A 22,649-nucleotide genomic window follows, 5' to 3' on the forward strand; every position below is an offset into this window, starting at 1 on the left:
ACCTGGCCCCACAGGTTCATGGGCGAGAAAGAGCAGGTGCCCTCCTGCTCCACCTTCCTCCGACGGGTCTTCAGACATTGGGCGAGAGGATGTTATAACTCGCACAATACCTGCGGGCACAGACCAATTAGCCTCCCTGGGCTCGTAGACCACGAGCCTCCCTGCTGAGGGGCGGGGCCATCAACGGGATAAATGGACTCCAGCATCAAAGCGGCCCAGCTGGGAGTCGGGTGTGAATAGTCCCGGCTGGGAGCTGGAGTGAACTGTGTATATAGTTTCCTTATAGTGAAATAAGTTTCTTTATGCCTCTTGTTTTGGACTCGTTCCAGCTCTGATGAGGGGTCACTGGTCTGAAACATCAACTCGGATTCTCTCTCCACAGATGCTGCCAGACCTGCTGAGTATTTCCAGCACATTCCGCTGTTAATTCAGATTTCCAGCATCCATGGATTTTGCTTTTGCTAAAAGCTAAAATTTAAGGCGGGCAGGATAATGCAACTGGAGTGGTCCACCTTTCCACCTCTATTGGCAGGAGAAGCTAACGCTCCACTCTGTTAATGTTGCAGTCCCATTACAATGAAGTGCGTGGAACTCTTTCTAATTAGGGAAAGGTGAGGGCATTATTCTTAACTCTATATAAGAACTGGTATAAGAACTGATATACACCGGTGTGGGGCTCGGAAAAGGGAACCTGTGCCTTTATTCACTCACTTATGTGAATAAACCTATGCTCAGGAAAGATGGGCAGCATGGTAGCATAGTGGTTAGCACAGTTGCTTCACAGCACCAGGGGCCTGGGTTCGATTCCCGGCTTGGGTCACTGTCTGTGTGGAGTCTGCACGTTCTCCCCGTGTCTGGGTGGGTTTCCTCCGGGTGCTCCGGTTTCCTCCCACAGTCCAATGATGTGCGAGTTAGGTGGATTGGCCATGCTAAATTGCCCCTTAATGTCCAAAAAGGTCAGGTGGGGTTACGGGGATAGGGTGGAGATGTGGGCTTAAGTAGGGTGCTCTTTCCCAGGGCTGGTGCAGACTCGATGGGCCGAATGGCCTCCTTCTGCACTGTACATTCTATGATTGGCTCCAGATGCCTCCTTTATTCAGTGAATTATTAATTAATTAAACCCACGCCTGGCTGCCACCATCGTGCCTGGCAAATACAGACATATGAATATGCAAATTACATGCAGGTCTGGGCCATTTGTCCCATCGAGCCTGTTTGGGGTAGTGGAGATCTTATTTTTTTGCAAGAATTAGACTGAAGGACTGTTTGGCAGCACTAAACTCGAGTGGGAACCTGTGATATCTTTAATGGTTGGCCATCCTCTTGCAATTGGGTTGTCAAGACTGTAATTTTTTTTTCATGGTTGGCCATCTTCTTGGCAAACCCGGAGAGCTGTGAGGAAGAGATAGCCAGGTTTTTTTTTTGTCTTTCCAATTAAGGGGCAATTTAGCGTGGCCAATCCCCCTACCCTGAACACCGTTGTGTTGTGGGGGTGAAACCCACACAGACATGGGGAGAATGTGCAAACTCCGCACGGACAGTGACCCAGGGCCGGGATTCGAACCCGGATCCTCAGCGCAGCAGTCCCAGAGCTATCCACTGCGCCACTGTGCCGCCCTTCCAGTTCCAGGCTTCTGACCCGGTGATGGTGAAAGAACTGCCCTGGGCGATCGGCCGGAGAATCTACGTTGGCGCCAAAATCGGGGGCGGTGCCGCTTTTGCGACGCTCCGCCCCCTCCAGAACGGCGTACTCTAGGAGTACGCTGCATGCTGCGGGCTGGCCTCAGGACGTTACCTGAGGCCCTCCCCCCCCCGTTGCTCTGCCCCCGATGGGCCGCGTTCCCAACGGCGTCGGTCGCGTGTGGTATTTTTTTCGGGAACCCGGCGTGGCGGCTGCAGACAGTCCAGCGCCACCACAGTCGGGGGAGGGGAACCAATCCGCGGGTCGGGGGGTGGCTTTGGCAGGGGCTGGGGGCACTGGAGGGGGGTGGTCCGTGGTAGGCGAGCCTGGCCAAAGGGGGTCACTATTTGGCATGGCGGGTCCGCGAATGGCCGGCGCCGTGTTGCACAGCCCGGCCGCTGCAGGCTGCCGCCGTGCTCATGCGCAGCCACGGACCCGGCAATTATCCGGCCGTATCCACAGCTGGAGCCAGGGGCTCTACGCTGCGTGCCTGCTAGCCCCCTACCAGACGGAGGATTGGTAGCCGTTTTGCGCCGTTTTTTTGGTCGTAAAACGCCACCGTTCCCACGCCGGCTTCAGCACTTAGTCTCTGAATCGGAGAATCCGGCCCCGTATATTTCCAAGATGGGACATAAGTAAGGAACTCAGAAAGGATGGTGTTCACACAGCATTGAAACGTATGCTCTTCGTGGGGGTATAGGCCATGAGAAGTGTGCTGCTTGTGAAGTAACCTTGGTGAGTTGCCGATAACCGATAATGCTGCCTGGCAACTTTTCCCCATTAGGAATTCTGATATCCACATTTATAATCCTTGCCCCTTCCCTATCCCAGTAATTTCCTCGAGTACTACAATCGGCTGAGAGCCCTGTGCCCCTCTAGTTCTAGCCTCTGTTGTATTCCCAATCTTTATCAGTCACCATTAGGCCCTGTGTCTTCAGTTGTCTCGACCACAGGGATATGGAATATCTGAGATATGGAATTATCAACTTAAACCTCTCCACCTCTCTATGCTTTAAGATTTTCCTTAAAACCTGCATCTTTTGGGCAGCACGGTAGTGCAGTGGTTAGTATTGCTGCCTCATGGCGATGAGGTCCCAGGTTCGATCCTGGCTCTGGCTCACCATCCATGTGGAGTTTGTACATTCTCCCCGTGTTTGTGTGGGTTTTGCCCCACAACCCAAAAGATGTGCCGGTAGGTGGATTGGCCTCGCTAAATTTCCCCTTAATTGGAAAAAATAAATTGGGTACTCTAAAATTATTTTTAAAAGAAGAAAAAAAAAACGACATCTTTGACCATTCTTTTGGTCATCTGATCCAATAGTAAGGTGGCGCAGTAGCACAATGGTTAGCACTGTTGCCTCATAGCACCAGGGTCCCAGGTTCGATTTCTGGCTTGGGTCAATGTCTGTGCAGAGTCTGTACGTTTTCCCCGTGTCTGCATGGGTTTCCTCCGGGTGCTCCGGTTTCCTCCCACAAGTCCCGAAAGACATGCTTGTTAGGTGAATTGGACATTCTGAATTCTCCCTCAGTGTACCCGAACAGGTGCGGGAACGTGGCGACTAGGGGCTTTTCACAGTACCTTCATTGCAGTGTTAATGTAAGCCGACTTGTGACAATAATAAAGATTATTATATCGCTGTACAAAGACACCCCTGTGATGTTTCACTGCATGAGGAGCACTATATAAATGCAAGTTATCCTTGCTGGAGACGTGGCAGGGGGCGGGTTGCTGGTGAAGTGGTGGGTGACAGCAGACAGCAGGCCATTCAGCCCCAGCCCCGCTGCTGGCCACCCTGTACTTTCTCCAGCAACCTCTCAGCTGGAGTGTTCAATGGAAGCTGCCTATGTAAACCAGTCACACTGCAATTCCACCCTCCCAGCAGTGGTGGCACTGCAGGGCCTTCGCCAGGGGAGGGGGGGGTGGACCCTGCCAAGTTTACACAGCAGTTTCCATGACAAAGGGGGACAGATTAATTCATAATAGAGGGAGGGGAGGGAGCAGGCAGACATGGGCTATTTAATTCGCAGGCTGATTGTAAGAAGGGGGTTAGAGCTTGTTCCAACCGAGGTTAAAATCATGACATTGTATTGAGTGCAATATTGTAATCGATGAGAGGAGCTGCGGCGATTTTAATTCTATAATTACTGCTGGGCGAGTTCAGAATGAGCAGGGTGGCTCTGAGGCGGACGCACCATTTGGCGCAGAGGGGAGACTGGGGGGCTGTCAGAGGGCTGGCATCTTGCTGCCCTGCCCGCACAGCCGGCCCACAGCCAGGGCAGTGGGTGCAGGTGGGCAGCCTGCCTGTTCAGGGGAAGGGTTGCCCTGCTGGCTGCCTTGCCAGGCGGCTGGCTGTCTGTGTGCAGCCGGGCTCTCCCCCTGGGCTGCAGTGGAGGGTGCCGGCTGCTGGTGAATTTCGCTGCGCTGTCTCTTCCTCTCTCTGTCTCTTTCTCTCCCTCTCTCCCTCCCTCCCTCCCTCTCTCTCTGGCTTGGCTATTTCCCTCCCTCTCTCCCCACTCAGTCGGCTCCCCTCCTTTCATCTTTATCTCTCACTCCCTCTCCACCCCCTCTTTGTCGTTTTTTAACTCCCGAATTTTCTTGCCTGCCCGGTGAGTAATTTTAATGTCTTATGACGTTTTGATTTTTTTTTTAAATACAAAGAAAATTCCCTCCTTTTGATCTTTTTGCTATTGTATTTCCTTTTAAAAAAAACAGATATGGGGAGGGGATAGAACAGTGTGCGTGTTTATAAAATAATAGTTTCTGTTTTATTCTTGTCACAGTGTGAATATGTGTCAAAAATACATTTTTTTCTCATAATTCTACAATGTTAGGATGATACCATTGACACACATCCCAGGCTTTACATGTACATTTAAACTGATGTCTCAGGATTTTGAAACAGTGTCCCCTTTTTTGTTTTTTTTCCTTTTTTTCCCCTCTCTCTAATGTATTTTTAATCATTTGTATGCACCCCCCACCCCCCACTCCATGCCTGTGTGAAATAATCTGTCACTTTGATGCAGTTTGTTTGAACGATTTTTAACAAAATGCAATTTCATTGCTCAGGATTTTGTGATTTTTTTTTCCTCCTCCACCCCTTTCTCTATTAATTCCCCCCCACCACCCCACCTAAAAAAGTTTGTCACTTTCTCGGTTGCCCGTGTTTTGGCAGATCTGTCTTGCAAATGCTTGCTGGAGTTCATTGAGGGAGGTAGAGGGGTTGTGGAGATGGCGATTCAATGGAGAGGGTTTTCATTTGAGCTGTTTTGTTTTATGCAGTCAGCTGCTTCATATTTTCTATAAGCAACAGAAAAAATCTGGGGGAAAAAAACAAACAACTGGTACCTGTAACAAATTATCAAAGAACCAAAATCAGATGCTGGTAAAAGTTAAACGTGTAACAGGAATGTTTGAGGCGCTGTTCAATTGTCTGGACAATAAGATTGTATTTTGCCACCGAGAGATATCTTTAAAATGTATCTCTCCCCTCCTGAAAATTTGAGGACAATTAGTTCCAAAAAATGCCATTAAAAATGTTAAGGCAACTTCTAAACTGGCGCAACCCCCCCCTCTGCAGGGGGAAAGGAAAGTGTCAATTTTTAATGTTTCCTTTTACAAACAGTTGACAAACCTTGTAAATTGTATTGAAATGGGTCACCCCGTGGAAATGTCTATGTGGCAAAAATAACCCCTTTCTTCCCCCTTCCAGAAACCAGGGCAATTATCCAATAACATCTGGAGCCTTCCTGCATGGATTGGCCACATTGCAAAACCAGGCCCAGAATTAGTTTTTGAAGGTGTTGCCATCAGGCTCAATGAGTGATGGGGATGGTTCCTGTGTGTTGCCACGGTGGTTGCTGGGGAAACGCCTGAGGGTTTGCTGTGGATACAGGCAATCATATTTCGGGTTCCATTCAGAATATTTAAGGGTTGCTTGAGAGCGGGGCGGTTTAGTTTCGCTCTGGCACTAGGGTTAGGATGCAAATTTGAATCTGTACCCGCTCCTCATCGGGGTCCTGACCTGATTGGTGGAGACTTCTTGTGAGTTCGCGCCAATTCCCTTTGGAACTGGGATTTTGAGGCTCTGAGCTCGACTCTGGATTTAGTGCCAACCTGGGGCAGATTCAGCTCGCCATCCGTGCCAACATTGCGGAATGGCCGTGTTACTGTGACTCTGGGGTGACCCAAGGCTTTTTGAGAGGTGTGAGGCTCCCAGGTAGGGTGGCCAACTCTCCGGGAATTAAAGGGTCACCTGGAGAGCTGTGAGCACCCTACAGGAGAAATAAGCACAGAGCAGATAGTTTTGTGTTGACCGGTTCTCCCCCAAGCTGGTGTATCACCATGTGCAGGCAACCGTTAGTGGAAGTGGGCAGTATGGAGGCAGGTCATGGAGTGAAACCTCCAACAATTTGCCCAACCAGAGCTGACAACGCTGATTCCAGGGTTTGTGGCTGAGAAATTGTTTGGAGCGATGGCTGGAAGGAAATGGGTTGAAGTGGATGAGAGCCTGGTGGGTAATGTGACAAGAGACTGTGCTCGGGAGGGAAGGGCCAACATGGACTGGTTGGGTTGAAGAGCCAGTATCTGGGTTGCAGCCTGTGGGTGAACATCAGATAGAAAGTGGCAACATTACCAAGCCTGTTAACTGGGGCCTCTGACTAGAGGTTGTTTAAATCGCAAAAGCTAGTTATAGACTGAGACTCTCAGTGAAGGCACCATGATGTTTGAAATGAGAGGAGAAGATAAATGGAAGAGTGGTGGTTAGGGCACATCATGTTGGAATGTTAGAATTCTTGGAAGAGGAAGATGAGGCTGAGGGAAGTAAGTTGTTCCACAGTGTCGAACACCTTGAGGAAAAAATGGGTTTGAAAAGAATACAATCTGGGGCAGCACAGTGGCGCAGTGGTTAGCACTGCTGCCTACGGCGCCAAGGTCCCAGGTTCGAAGCCCGGCCCTGGGTCACTGTCCGTGTGGAGTTTGCACGTTCTCCCCATGTCTGCGTGGGTTTCACCCCCACAACCCAAAGATGTGCTGGGTAGGGGGATTGGCCACGCTAAATTGCCCCTTAATTGGAAGAAAATAATTGGGTACTCTAAATTTATAAAAGAAAAGAAGACAATCTGATGCATCGTTTTTCTGGATTGAATGGAGCAATGATAATCTTTATTAGTGTCACAAGTAGGCTTACATTAACACTGCAACAAAGTTACTGTTAAAATCCTCTAGTTGCCCCACTCCGGTGCCTGTTCGGGTACACAGAGGGAGAATTCAGAATGTCCAATTCCCCTAACAGCACGTCTTTCGGGACTTGTGGGAGGAAACCGGATCACCCGGAGGAAACCCACGCAGACACCGGGAGAACGTGCAGACTCCACACAGACAGTGACCCAAGCCGGGAATCGAACCCGGGTCCCTGGCGACAGTGCTAATCACTGTGCTACCGTGCCACTCTGAGGAAAATTGTATAGCCTTTTGGCCATAGCCGTGACTCCGTGTATATCATTCTCACCTCTGAGTCAGAGGTTCCTGCGTTCAAATCCCACTTCATAGGCCTGAAGGTTATTTGAAGTGCCCAGAATGGAATGGGCCCAGAAGTGGAAAGTGTTAATATATACTAGTCTCTCTCTGGTGGTGGCAGATTCCATTCAGTCTTTCAAAGGAGAATTGGATAATTATCTGTGGAGAAAATATTTACAAGGATATGGGTCAGGGCTGGGGGGGGGGGGGGGGAGGGCGGTTGGTAGTGGGACTAGTGCATTGATCCTGCAGAGAGCTGGCATAATCAAAAGGGCTGAATGGCTTCCTTCTCTAATAATAATCGCTGACTGTCACAAGTCGGCTTCAATGAAGTTACTGTGAAAAGCCCCTAGTCGCCACATTCCGACACCTGTTCGGGGAGGCTGGCCCGGGAATTGAACCCTTGCTGCTGATCTTGTTCTGCATTACAAGGCAACTGTTTAGCCCACTGTGCTAAACCAGCCCCTTTGATTCTATAAAAGGCAAGAAGAGAATCGGCTTTATTGTGACGCTCTTCACCAATGTCTACGATGATACACCAGGAAAAGACATTTAAGCAACATAGTCAAGGGGCAAGAGTCAGGGGTCAGCGAGTACACACAGGAGCATGCCCAGAATGTGTCGGACCCTTCAGTGAGGGAATCTCCACCTCACCATCATAACATAGGAAGCAGATCAGGATGGATAATTCTAGGAATTTCTAATCCTACAGCAGGAACTGCACATAAAATGCTGAGAACCTTCACTGATTCTGAAATTAATTAAATGGCAGGATATAAATAACCGGACAATTGACCCTAAAGTGGTTCCCCTCCGGTTGTAGATGAGTTTAAAAATGCAATGGGGCTAAAAGACTCCAGACATTAAAACACATTTAATCTTCCCACCTTTGCTCACATGTGATCAATTCCTCGTAAAACAGCAATTGTTTATGTTAATTTTATGTGAACAAATGATCCTTTATTCTGTTATTTAGTTAATATGATTCAGTCGGCTCTACCATACTGGCACTTGGATATCTGTCATTTTTGCTTAATGTCCCTGACTCTGTTTACACAGATCTCTCTCTGCCTTTCTCTCACATTGTTTAACTTTCTCTCTCTCTGTCCGTCTGTCTGTCTGGCTCTCTCTCTCTTGCTCTCTCATTGTTTATTTGTTTTAGATAAATTTAGACTACCCAATTATTTTTTTTCCCATTGGCGCAGTGGGTTAGCCCTGCTGCCTCACGGCGCTGAGGTCCCAGGTTCGATCCCCGCTCTGGGTCACTGTCCATGTGGAGTTTGCACATTCTCCCTGTGTCTGCGTGGGTTTCGCCCCACAACCCAAAGATGTGCAAGGGAGGTGGATTGAATACATTAAATTGCCCCTTAATTGGAAAACAATTAATTGGGTACACTAAATTTATTTAAAAAAAACATTTTAGCGTGGCCGCTAAATTTTGGGCAGCACAGTAGCACAAGTGGATAGCACTGTGGCTTCACAGCGCCAGGGTCCCCGTTCGGTCACTGTCTGTGCGGAGTCTGCACGTTCTCCCCACGTGGGTTTCCTGTGGGTGCTCCGGTTTCCTCCCACAGTCCAAAGACGTGCAGGATAGGTGGATTGGCCATGCTAAATTGCCCTTAGTGTCCAAAAAGGTTAGGAGGGGTTATTAGGTTACGGGGATAAGGTGGAAGTGAGGGCTTAAGTGGGTCGGTGCAGACTCAATGGGCCGAATGGCCTCCTTCTGCACTGTATGTTCTATGTACCCTGCACATCTTTGGTTTTTGGGAGTGAGACCCATGCAGACACGGGGAGAATGTGAAACCTCCATACGGACAGTGACCCAGGGCCGGGATTTAACCTGGGTCCTCAGCGCATAGGCAGCAGTGCTAACCACTGCACCACCATGTTGCGTTCACATTGTTTATGTCTGCCTCTCTCTCTCACACACATTGTTTATATATGTCTGTCTCTCGCACATTATTTATATATCTCTCTCTCACTTTCCCACATTGTTAATATATGTCTGTCTCTCTCACAAGCATTATTTATATATACATATCTCTCTCACACATTGTTTTTATATGTATATACATATCTCTCACATATTTATATATGTTAGACTATCTTACACATTGTTTATATCTATATATATCTAACATTGTGTATATATGTTAGTCTATCCCTCTCGCACTGTATTTATATGTATATATATCTCACACATTGTTTATATCTCTATCACACATTGTTTATATATGTCTGTCTCTCTCTCTCACACACATTATTTATATACGTTTGTCTCTCACACATTGTTTATATATGATTGTCTCTCTCTCACATATTGTTTATATACGTTTGTCGCTCTCTCGCTCTCTCACACAGTTTATGTATGATTGTCTCTCTTTCTCTTACACATTGTTTTTATCTATATATATATTCACACATTGTTTATATATGTCTGCCTCTCTCTCACACATTGTTTATGTCTGTCTCTCTCACACACATTGTTTATATACGTTTGTCTCTTTCCCTCGCACACTTTATATAGGTTTGTCTCTCTCTCTCACACATTGTTTATATATGTCTGTCTCTCTCTCACACATTGTTTATATATGTCTGTCTCTCACACACATTGTTTATATATGTTTGTCTCTCTCTCACACATTGTTTATATATGTCTCTCTCTCACACACACATTGTTTATATATGTCTGTCTCTCACACACATTGTTTATATATGTCTGTCTCAGACACACATTGTTTATATATATCTGTCTCTCACACACATTATTTATATATGTCTCTCTCTCACACACATTGTTTATATATGTTTGTCTCTCTCTCGCACATTGTTTATATATGTCTCTCTCTCACACACATTGTTTATATATGTCTCTCTCACACACGCATTGTTTATATGTTTGTCGTTCTCTCACACACATTGTTTATATATGTCTGCCTCAGACACACATTGTTTATATATGTTTGTCTCTCTCTCACACATTGTTTTTATATGTCTCTCTCTCACACACAATGTTTATACATGTCTGTCTCACACACATTGTTTATATATGTCTCTCTCTCACACACATTGTTTATATATGTTTGTCTCTCTCTCACACATTGTTTATATATGTCTCTCTCTCACACACACATTGTTTATATATGTCTGTCTCACACACATTGTTTATATATGTCTGTCTCTCACACATTGTTGAAATATGTCTGTCTCTCTCTCACACACATTATTTATATATGTCTGTCTCTCACACACATTATTTATATATGTCTCTCTCTCACACACATTGTTTATATATGTCTGTCTCTCTCTCACACACATTATTTATATCTGTCTCTCACACACATTATTTATATATGTCTCTCTCTCACACACATTGTTTATATATGTTTGTCTCTCTCTCGCACATTGTTTATATATGTCTCTCTCTCACACACATTGTTTATATATGTTTGTCTCTCTCTCACACATTGTTTATATATGTCTCTCTCTCACACACATTGTTTATATATGTCTGTCTCAGACACACATTGTTTATATATGTTTGTCTCTCACACATTGTTCATAGATGTTTGTCTCTCTCTCACACATTGTTTATATATGTCTCTCTCTCACGCACATTGTTTATATATGTTTGTCTCTCTCTCACACATTGTTTATATATCTCTCTCTCACACACACATTGTTTATATATGTCTGTCTCTCTCTCACACATTGTTTATATATGTCTGTCTCTCTCTCACACACATTATTTATATATGACTGTCTCTCACACATTATTTATATATGTCTCTCTCACACACATTGTTTATATATGTCTCTCTCTCTCACACATTGTTTATATATGTCTCTCTCTCACACACATTGTTTATATATGTTTGTCTCTCTCTCACACATTGTTTATATATGTCTCTCTCTCACACACACATTGTTTATATATGTCTGTCTCTCTCTCACACATTGTTTATATATGTCTGTCTCACACACACACATTATTTATATATGTCTGTCTCTCACACACATTGTTTATATATGTCTCTCTCTCACACACATTATTTATATGTCTCTCACACACACACATTGTTTATATATATCTCTCTCTCTCACACATTGTTTATATATGTCTGTCTCTCTCACACATTATTTATATATGTCTCTCTCTCACACACATTGTTTATATATGTCTGTCTCTCACACACATTGTTTATATATGTCTCTCTCTCACACACATTGTTTATATATGTTTGTCTTTCTCTCACACATTGTTTATATATGTCTGTCCCTCTCTCACACACATTATTTATATGTCTGTCTCACACACACACATTATTTATATATGTCTGTCTCTCACACACATTGTTTATATGTCTCTCTCTCACACACATTATTTATATGTCTGTCTCACACACACACATTATTTATATATGTCTGTCTCTCACACACATTGTTTATATATGTCTCTCTCTCACACACATTATTTATATATGTCTGTCTCTCACACACATTGTTTATATATGTCTCTCTCTCTCACACATTGTTTATATATGTCTGTCTCAGACACACATTGTTTATATATGTCTGTCTCAGACACACATTGTTTATATATGTTTGTCTCTCTCTCACACACATTGTTTATATATGTCTGTCTCTCACACACATTGTTTATATATGTCTGTCTCAGACACACATTGTTTATATATGTTTGTCTCTCTCTCACACACATTGTTTATATATGTCTGTCTCTCTCTCACACACATTGTTTATATATGTCTGTCTCAGACACACATTGTTTATATATGTTTGTCTCTCTCTCACACACATTGTTTATATATGTCTGTCTCTCACACACATTGTTTATATATGTCTGTCTCTCACACACATTGTTTATATGTCTGTCTCTCACACACATTGTTTATATGTCTGTCTCTCACACACATCGTTTATATCTCTCTCACACACATTGTTTATATATGTCTGTCTCTATCTCACACACATTATTTATATATGTCTGTCTCACACACACACATTGTTTATATATGTCTCTATCTCACACACATTATTTATATATGTCTCTATCTCACACACATTATTTATATATGTCTGTCTCTCACACACACATCGTTTATATATGTCTGTCCCTCACACACATTGTTTATATATGTCTCTATCTCACACAAATTATTTATATATGTCTGTCTCTCTCACACACATTGTTTATATATGTATGTCTCTCACACACACATTGTTTATGTATGTCTGTCTGTCTCACACACATTGTTTATATATGTATGTCTCTCACATACATTGTTTATGTATGCTTGTCTTTTTCTCTCACATTGTTTATATATGTCTGTCTGTCTCACACACATTGTTTATATATGTCTTTCTCACACACATTGTTTATATATGTCTGTCTCACATACATTGTTTATGTATGTCTGTCTGTCTCACACACATTGTTTATATATGTCTGTCTCTCTCACACACATTGTTTATATATGTCTGTCTCTCTCACACACATTGTTTATGTCTGTCTCTCTCACACACATTGTTTATATATGTCTGTCTCACACACATTGTTTATATATGTCTGTCTCACACACATTGTTTATATATGTCTGTCTCACACACATTGTTTATATACGTATGTCTCTCTCACACATTGTTTATATATGTTTGTCTTTCTCTCTCACATTGTTTATATATGTCTGTCTCTCTCTCAGATTGTTTATGTATGTTTGTCTTTCTCTCTCACATTGTTTATATATTTGTCTCTTTCTCTCACATTATTATATATATATATATATCACATATTGTTTATATATGTCTCTCTGTCTCACATTGTTTATATATGTTTGTCTCTCACGTTGTTTATATACATGTGTGTGTACATATCTCTCTCATTGTTTACATATGTTTGTCTCACACACATTGTTTATATATGTTTGTCTCTCTCTCACACATTGTTTAGATATGTCTCTCTCTCACACATTGTTTAGATATGTCTCTCTCTCACACATTGTTTAGATATGTCTCTCTCTCACACATTGTTTATATATGTTTGTCTCTCTCTCACACATTGTTTAGATATGTCTCTCTCTCACACATTGTTTATATATGTTTGTCTCTCTCTCACACATTGTTTAGATATGTCTCTCTCTCACACATTGGTTATATATGTCAGTGTCTCTCACACATTGTTTAGATATGTTTGTCTTTCTCACACATTGTGTGAGAGAGAGACAAACATATAGAGACAAACATATATAAACAATGTGTGAGAAAGACAAACATATATAAACAATGTGTGAGAGAAAGACAAACATATATAAACAATGTGTGAGAAAGACAAACATATATAAACAATGTGTGAGAGAGACAGACAAACATATATAAACAATGTGAGACAGAGACAAACATATATAAACAATGTGAGAGAAAAACAAACATATATAAACAATGTGTGTGAGAGACAGACAAACATATATAAACAATGTGAGAGAAAGACAAACATATATAAACAATGTGTGTGAGAGACAGACATATATAAATAATGTGAGAAAGACAAACATACATAAACAATGTTTATATATGTTGGTCTCTCACACATTGTTTATATATGTTTGTCTTTCTCGCGCACACATTGTTTATATATGTCAGTGTCTCTCACACATTGTTTATATATGTTTGTCTCTCTCTCACATTGTTTATATGTTTGTCTTTCTCTCACACATTGTTTATATATGTCTGTCTCTCTCACACACATTGTTTATATATGTCTGTCTCTCTCTCTCACATTGTTTATATATGTTTGTCTTTCTCTCTCATATTGTTTACATATGTTTGTCTTCTTACATTGCTTATATATGTTTGTCTTTCTCTCACACATTGTTTATATGTTTGTCTCTTTCCCACATTGTTTACATATGTTTGTCTTTCTTCTTACATTGCTTATATATGTTTGTCTCTCTCTCACACATTGTTTATGTATGTTTGTCTTTCTCTCTTATACATTGTTTATATATTTGTCTCTTTCTCTCACATTATTTGATATGTATATATATCACATATTGTTTGTATATGTCTCTCTGTCTCACATTGTTTATATATGTTTGTCTCTCACATTGTTTATATATATATATGTGTGTGTGTGTGTGCATATCTCTCTCATTGTTTACATATGTTTGTCTCTCACACATTGTTTATGTATGTTTGTCTGTCTCTCACACACATTGTTTATATATGTTTGTCTCTCTCACATGTTGTTTATATATGTCTGTCTCTCTCTCACACATTGTTTATATATGTTTGTCTGTCTCTCTCACACATTGTTTATATATGTTTGTCTCTCTCTCACACATTGTTTATGTTTGTCTCTTTCTCACACATTGTTTATATATGTTTGTCTCTCACGTTGTTTATATATATGTGTGTGTGTGTGCATATCTCTCTCTCACATTGTTTACATATGTTTGTCTGTCTCTCTCACATTGTTTATATATGTTTGCCTCTCTCACATATTGTTTATATACATATATATCTCTCACGCATTGTTTATATATGATTGTCTCTCTCACACATTGTTTATATATGTTTGTCTCTCTCTCTCTCTCACATTGTTTATATATGTTTGTCTCTCACACAAATTATTTGTATATGTTTGTCTCTTTCTCACACATTGTTTTTTTATAGATATATATATATCACACGTTGTTTATGTATATATCTCTCACACATATTGTGTGTGTGTGTGTGTAGATATATATCTCTCATGCATTGTTTATATATGTCTCTCTGTCTCACATTGTTTACATGTTTGTCTGTCCCTCTCTCTAAGATTGTTTCTATATGTCTGTCTGTCTCTCTCTCTGTCTCATATTGTTTCTATATGTCTGTCTCTCTCTCTCTCTCTCATATTGTTTATATATGTCTTTCTGTCTCTCTGTCTCTCTCTCTCATATTGTTTATATATGTCTCTCTGTCTCTCCCTCTCTAAGATTGTTTCTATATGTCTGTCTGTCTCTCTGTCTGTCTCATATTGTTTATATATGTCTCTCTGTCTCTGTCTCATATTGTTTCTATATGTCTGTCTCTCTCTCTCTCATATTGTTTATATATGTCTCTCTGTCTCTCTCTCTCTAAGATTGTTTCTATATCTCTGTCTGTCTCTCTGCCTCTCTCTCTCTGTCTCACATTGCCTATATATGTCTGTCTGTCTCTCTGTCTCTCTCTCTCTAAGATTGTTTCTATATGTCTGTCTGTCTCTCTCTCTTTGTCGCATATTGTTTATATATGTCTGTCTGTCTCTGTCTCTCTCTAAGATTGTTTCTATATGTCTGTCTGTCTCTCTCTCTCTTTGTCGCATATTGTTTCTATATGTCTGTCTGTCTCTCTCTCTTTGTCGCATATTGTTTATATATGTCTGTCTGTCTCTCTGCCTCTCTCTCTCTGTCTCACATTGCCTATATATGTCTGTCTGTCTCTCTGTCTCTCTCTCTCTAAGATTGTTTCTATATGTCTGTCTGTCTCTCTCTCTTTGTCGCATATTGTTTGTCTCACATTGCCTATATATGTCTGCCTCTCTCTCTGTCTCTGTCTCACATTGCCTATATATGTCTGCCTGTCTCTCTGTCTCTGTCTCACATTGCCTATATATGTCTGTCTGTCTCTCTGTCTCTGTCTCACATTGCCTATATATGTCTGTCTGTGCCTCTCTCTCTCTGTCTCTGTCTCACATTGCCTATATATGTCTGTCTGTCTCTCTGTCTCTGTCTCACATTGCCTATATATGTCTGTCTGTCTCTCTGTCTCTGTCTCACATTGCCTATATATGTCTGCCTCTCTCTCTCTGTCTCTGTCTCACATTGCCTACATATGTCTGTCTGTCTCTCTGTCTCTGTCTCACATTGCCTATATATGTCTGTCTGTCTCTCTGTCTCTGTCTCACATTGCCTATATATGTCTGTCTGTCTCTCTGTCTCTGTCTCACATTGCCTATATATGTCTGTCTGCCTCTCTCTCTCTGTCTCTGTCTCACATTGCCTATATATGGCTGTCTGTCTGTCTGCCTCTCTCTCTCTGTCTCTGTCTCACATTGCCTATATATGTCTGTCTGTCTCTCTGCCTCTCTCTCTCTGTCTCTGTCTCACATTGCCAATATATGTCTGTCTGTCTCTCTGCCTCTCTCTCTCTGTCTCTGTCTCACATTGCCTATATATGTCTGTCTGTCTCTCTGCCTCTCTCTCTCTGTCTCTGTCTCACATTGCCTATATATGTCTGTCTGCCTCTCTCTCTCTGCCTCTGTCTCACATTGCCTATATATGTCTGTTTGTCTCCCCCTCACAGTGGGCAGGATTCTACCTTCTGGGGACTCCAGAAGTCTCCGCGCCCGCCAAAAAATGGATGAGAATCACTCCGGATGAGGGGGGATCTTATAGAAACATTTAAAATTATGAAGGGAATAGATAGGATAGATGCGGGCAGGTTGTTTTCACTGGCGGGTGAAAGCAGAACTAGGGGGCATAGCCTCAAAATAAGGGGAAGTAGATTTAGGACTGAGTTTAGGATGAACTTCTTCACCCAAAGGGTTGTGAATCTATGGAATTCCTTGCCCAGTGAAGCAGTTGAGGCTCCTTCATTACATGTTTTTAAGGTAAAGATAGATAGTTTTTTGAAGAATAAAGGGATTAAGGGTTATGGTGTTCGGGCCGGAAAGTGGAGCTGAGTCCACAAAAGATCAGCCATGATCTCATTGAATGGCGGAGCAGGCTCGAGGGGCCAGATGGCCTACTCCTGCTCCTAGTTCTTATGTTCTTATGTTCTTTCAGAGCACAGCTCCTTCCCCAGGCGAATGAAGAAGTAGATTCCATAAACATATATACAGACAAAGTCAAAGATGCAAGACGATACTTTAAAGAATAATAATAATTGCTTATTGTCACACGTAGGCTACAATGAAGTTACTGTGAAAAAAACCCTAGTCGCCACATTCCGGCGCCTGTTCTGGGAGGCCGGAATTGAACCCACGCTGCTGGCTTGTCCTGCATTACAAGCCAGATGTTTAGCCCACTGTGCTAAACCAGCCCACAGGATGTGATTCTCCCTCTCTCCAGTTGCTCCGTCTGGACCTGTAAAGACTTAATTGCCTGCAAAGCCTCGCATTCAAAGTATGATGCCTCCTTCTGCACTGTAAATTCTATAAAAAGAACAACTAATAAATGGAAGTGTGTGAGATTTTGTGGGGGGGTGTTGAGAATAAATATTTTTTTAAGGGTCTCCCCTGACTGTTCTGGAGGTTGCTTGCAGTAATATTTTAGAGATTAATCTAAGCTTCCTGTCGACTCCTGGCCAAGCCTAGAGAGGTTTGCAACTGTAGACTACAGCGTGGTGCTGTGTTAGGAATGGAAATGGGGAGAAAGCAGCTGACTCCAGGTTAACTCCTTAATACTGGGAGACAACTGCTTACTTCAGCCTGGCTGTCAGGTTAGACACGAAGCAGGATCAAAATATTTCTGCTTACTCCAGTGCAACCGGTTTTGATCAGGTAACAGGGTGAATTAACTTAACCTGCAGTATTTGATCGTGATGAAAGGGATTTAAGAATGTGGAGGAGGCTTTGACCTGTTTCTTTAGATGAGTGTGTCATACTTGGGCAAATGTATTAAATTCATGTTCATTGTGATTTTTCTTTGATGAGCAATATCCCCGGGACTCGTTCACTCAGATCCTGACCAATGGGTCAGAAATGAATCTGACTTCAGTTTTCCCAGTGTTGCAAAATCTTGATTCTCAGTTCTTGTCCCAGGAACTGTCAGATTTTCCCCAGCCCACCTCAGCTCACTCTAGCCCAGTCCAGCCTAATTCTGCCTTTGTTACCTTCCGACCTGAATGTTTCAGTTCACTCCTGGCCCCTCCCATATTCTATCCTCTGTAAACAACTGGACAAGCAAAACTCTGCTGCCTGTGCTCTAACTCACGTCAAGTCCCTTCACCTATCACCGCCGTGCTTGATGGTTGACTCATGGTCAAGCAACACCTCTATTTTGAAATCCTCATCCTGGTTTTCAAATCCCTCCATGGTCTGTAATCTTCACTGGCCTCTGCTATATCCACGCTCCTTCGAATTCTTGCTTTTTAAGCACTGTGTTTTGTTTATTGTTCTTTGTTCTTTGAAGGATACGGCACCAGGAAGTGCTGAGGGTTTTGGCGAAGGGAGGTATCATGACAGGTATTGGCTTGGAGGGCCGAAGGGCCTGTTCCTGTGCTGTATTGTTCTTTGTTCTATTCCCAATTTGAATGGCTCCACCATTGATGGCTGAGCCTTCAGTGACCTAAGCCCTAGCTAAGCTCTGAATACCCTCCCTACACATCTCCCCCTCTTTACATCTCTTCCCCTTTAAAGCTCTACCTAAAACCCACCTCTTTGATCATGCTGCTGATTGCCTGTCCTAATACCTCCTTTTGGATGTTTCACTGTTAAAGGTGCTAAATCAGTGAGAGTTATTGTTGCTGTTTGGAGGTTTAGGGCTGGTTCTCATTGTGAAATAAGGAGTAGCAAGTTAAAATCAGCTATTATATAAAGTGCTTACTCCCAATTACATTGAACTGTTTCAAGCATTGCCAATACAAATTATTGTACTGTTTGCCCATCTCATCCAAATGTGGGTCTATTAATTAACTAAAACGCGGTCTGGGACTAACTTCTCTCCTCACCTTTAAGATGCTTGTTCAGCTGCTCATGAAAACTGAGCGTTGCGACCAGGTGACCTGTCTTGATATCTCCTTATGTGGTTTAATAAAAGATGGTGGGATTGGAGGGGTAATACATTGGCATGGAGTGAGACTTGCTCAGCAGACAGGAAACAGAGAGTAGGAATAAGTGGGTCTCTTTTAGAGGAGAAAGTGGTGGGAGGCATTCAAGTGGGCATTAGATTATGACTTCTGCAGATGTACGGGTAAAGGCAGGGCAATGGCCTTCAGCTATAATAGCCGTTTGGGGAGCCGGTACAGACATGGTGGGCCATATGCCTCCTGCTCCATAACAATTCTGTGACACAGAGATCAGATCTTGGGTCCCAGCTATTCACAATATATATATATATATATATATATATATATATATATATCTCAACTATTTGAATGAGGGAATCAAATGTAATATTTCCAAGTTTACCGATGACAGAAGACTAGATGGAATGTGAAAGTATTATTTAAATCGTGGTAGATTGGGAAATGTTGATGTACAAAGGGAATGGGTGTTCTTATACACCAGCTATTGAACGCAAACATGCAGGTACAGCAAGCAGTTAGGAAGGTCTGTGAACCTTTGTGGTAAGAGGACATGAGTGGATGAGCAAAGTTATCTTACTGCAGCTGTGCAGGGAAATGCTGAGACCACACCTGGATTATTGTGTGTTCTGTTGGTCTCCGGACCTCAGTAAAGTTAGATCTGCCATTGAGGGAGTGCAGTGAAGGTTCACCAGGCTGGATCCTGGACGGCAGGAGTACCATATGAGGAGAGATTGAGTCGATTGGGCCTGTATTCATTGGAGTTTTGAGGAATGAGAGAGGATCTCATTGAAACAAACAATTGTGACAGGGTTGAACAGACTGGGTGGGAGGGTTGATGTTTCCTCTGGTTGGGTGGAGGGTCTAGCGCAAAGGGTCACAGTCTCAGGATACAGGGTTGGCCATTTAGGACTGAGGTGAGGAGAAACCTCCTCACGCAGGAGGTGGTGAATCTGTGGAATTCTCTACCGCAGAAGCCTGTGCAGGCCAATTGGAGAGCATGGGACTATGACATTGAGATAGAGGATTGGTCATAAACCTATTGAATGGCGGGGCAGTCTTGATGGGCTGAATGGCCTACATCTCCTATTTTCTATGTTTCCATAATTGCTGCTGTGAAAAAACTTGGGATGTTTATTGTGTTAAAGGCACTATATAAATGCAAGTTATTGGAGTTATTGGCACCAGCACTGTAGCAGGGTGGAGCAGCTAGCTTCACTTGTTGCTCAAATGTTTTGGGATATGTTGTCCTTCCAGGGTAATCTGAGGCAGAGAATTCCTGGACAATAAGGAACCATTTATTCCACTTTATCCCATGTAACAGTGGACTAATTATTCACGTGAGCCGTTTGATAATACAGAACTAGAGTATTACTGAAAAGAGAGATTTTGCCAAAGCTTTTCATCTTGCACTCATCAGACCAATCACAACAATACCAATGTAAGGGAATGCAACAAATTTATGCTGCCTGAGAGGCGAATGCTGGTTGGTTGGCAAGTGGACTCTGATTAGTAAGATGGAGAACGCACCAGTTGATGGTAACTGACAATTAACTGTCAAGCATTGTTTGAAATTGAAAACCAGGCACCTCGACTCTGATTGGGTAAGCCATTTCCCTGAGGACTGAGCCAGTAAATGGCTGTCACTTATTTTGTTTAGCTGAAACAGGCAGGCACAATGTCTGTACATGTTTTTTTTCTGTCTCGTGTATTAATAAATATAGCTTCCAGTGCACGCAAATGCTGTTTGATATGATCCATAGACTTTGGGATACCAAGCCTCACACTGGTACTGAAATTCATACACCACATTACTCATTGTGTGCTAAGCACAATGTCTCTTTGGCTTTGTGACAGCACCGTAGCAAGTTGGAGCAGCTAGCTTCACTTCTTGCTCAAATGTTTTGAGTCTATGGGGCTGGTTTAGCACAGGGCTAAATCGCTGGCTTTGAAAACAGACCAAGGCAGGCCAGCAGCACGGTTCAATTCCCGTACCAGCCTCCCCAAACAGGTGCCGGAATGTGGCGACTAGGGGCTTTTCACAGTAACTTCATTTGTAGCCTATTTGTGACAATAAGCGATTTTCATCTTTCCCTTCTGGGGTATTCGAAGGTCGACTGTGCACTTTCCAGGGCCAAAACTGATGGCTTTGGGTTCAGTCATGCCTTGATGTGATATATACAATGATACAATCGGACTAGAGTAGCCATTATCCTGCAGGTTGCCTTTGCTGCCCTATTTCAATAGCAAGTTGGCAGGGTGGGGTGGCATGGTGGCACAGTGGTTAGCACTGCTGCCTCAGGGCGTCGAGGACCCGGGTTCGATCCTGGACCCGGGTCACTGTCCGTGTGGAGTTTGCACATTCTCCCCGTATCTGCGTGGGTCTCACCCCCACAACCCAAAGATGGGCAGGGTAGGTGGATTGGTCCGGCTAAATTGCCCCTTAATTGGACAAAAATTATTGGGTACTCTACAAATGTTTTTTTTTTTAAGTTGGCAGGGTAAGCAAATAGCTCGGGCCCTATTTACGCGATTGCCAATAACGCCAATGTTCCACTGAAGGAAGCCATAGATATTTGTACGGCAGCCCCACATCATATCCTTTTACTGATCACAATGGCAAGATACTGATCATATCCAACCAGTCCTTGCTTGCAAAACTCAAAACACATTAGATGTGATTCCGTGCTTGGACAGCGTTTTCTAATTCATCCTCAGTATGCTCAGAATTATGCTGACAACCAATTTAAGATTGTTAGTCATGATAATAATGTTTATTATTGTCACAAGTAGGCTTACATTAACACTGCAATGAAGTTACTGTGAAAAGCCCCTAGTCGCCACATTCCGGCATCTGTTCGGGTTCACAGAGGGAGAATTCAGAATGTCCAAATTACCTAACAGCACGTCTTTTGGGACTTGTGTGAGGCACCTGGAGGAAACCCACACAGACACAGGCAGAACATGCAGTCTCCACACAGACAGTGATCCAAGCCGAGAATTGAACCTGGGACCATGGAACTGTGAAACAACAGCGCTACCCACTGTGCTACCGTGCTGCCCCACATGCTCGCAGTGTAGTACAATTTGCTTGTACTGGAAGCTAATATATCAAGAGATGGGGATCTGTTCTTTGCAGACAGAAAGAACATGTACACACATTGCACCTGTTTCAGCTGAACAAAATGAGTGCCAGCCATTCTTTGGTTCATTCCTCAGGGCAATGGCTGCCCAATCCGAGTCAAGCTGCCTGGTTTCAATTCCAAACAGTGCCTGGCAGTTAACTGTTAGTCACCATCAGCTGGTGCATTCTTCATAACAGCACCTCTCCCAATCAGAGCTGGCTTGCCGATAATTAGTATTATCTTCTCACACAGTATAAATGTGTTGTATTCCCTTACATCAGTATTCTTGCGAATTGTCCTGATCAGTGCAAGACAAAAAGCTTTGACAAAATGTATTTTTTCAGCAGTAGGCATGCGTTCTGTTTCCGTCAAGGAAATTATGGCAAAAATTGTGCTTTCAATTTGGCCATTCTAAACACTGCTGCAAAACATCCTCCCAATCCAAGGGTTTGTTCATCTGGACCTCAGAGAGAGGCTAAAGAAACTTAAATCTGTTTTTGGTCACTGTCCGTGTGGAGTTTGCACATTCTCCCCGTATCTG

General features: G+C 42.9%; 1 protein-coding gene across 1 annotated transcript in view; it reads left to right on the plus strand.

The window, feature by feature from the left end:
• Window positions 1-4,126: 4,126 nt before the first annotated feature.
• raly (RALY heterogeneous nuclear ribonucleoprotein) overlaps window positions 4,127-22,649 on the plus strand; it is a 153,183-nt gene continuing 134,660 nt past the window's right edge. The window contains exon 1 of the mRNA XM_038803735.1: window positions 4,127-4,288. The gene's annotated coding sequence lies outside the window, so the exon portion shown is untranslated. The remainder of the gene's footprint in view (window positions 4,289-22,649) is intronic.

This window comes from Scyliorhinus canicula, chromosome 7 (genome assembly GCF_902713615.1).
Source record: "Scyliorhinus canicula chromosome 7, sScyCan1.1, whole genome shotgun sequence".
NCBI lineage: Eukaryota > Metazoa > Chordata > Chondrichthyes > Carcharhiniformes > Scyliorhinidae > Scyliorhinus > Scyliorhinus canicula.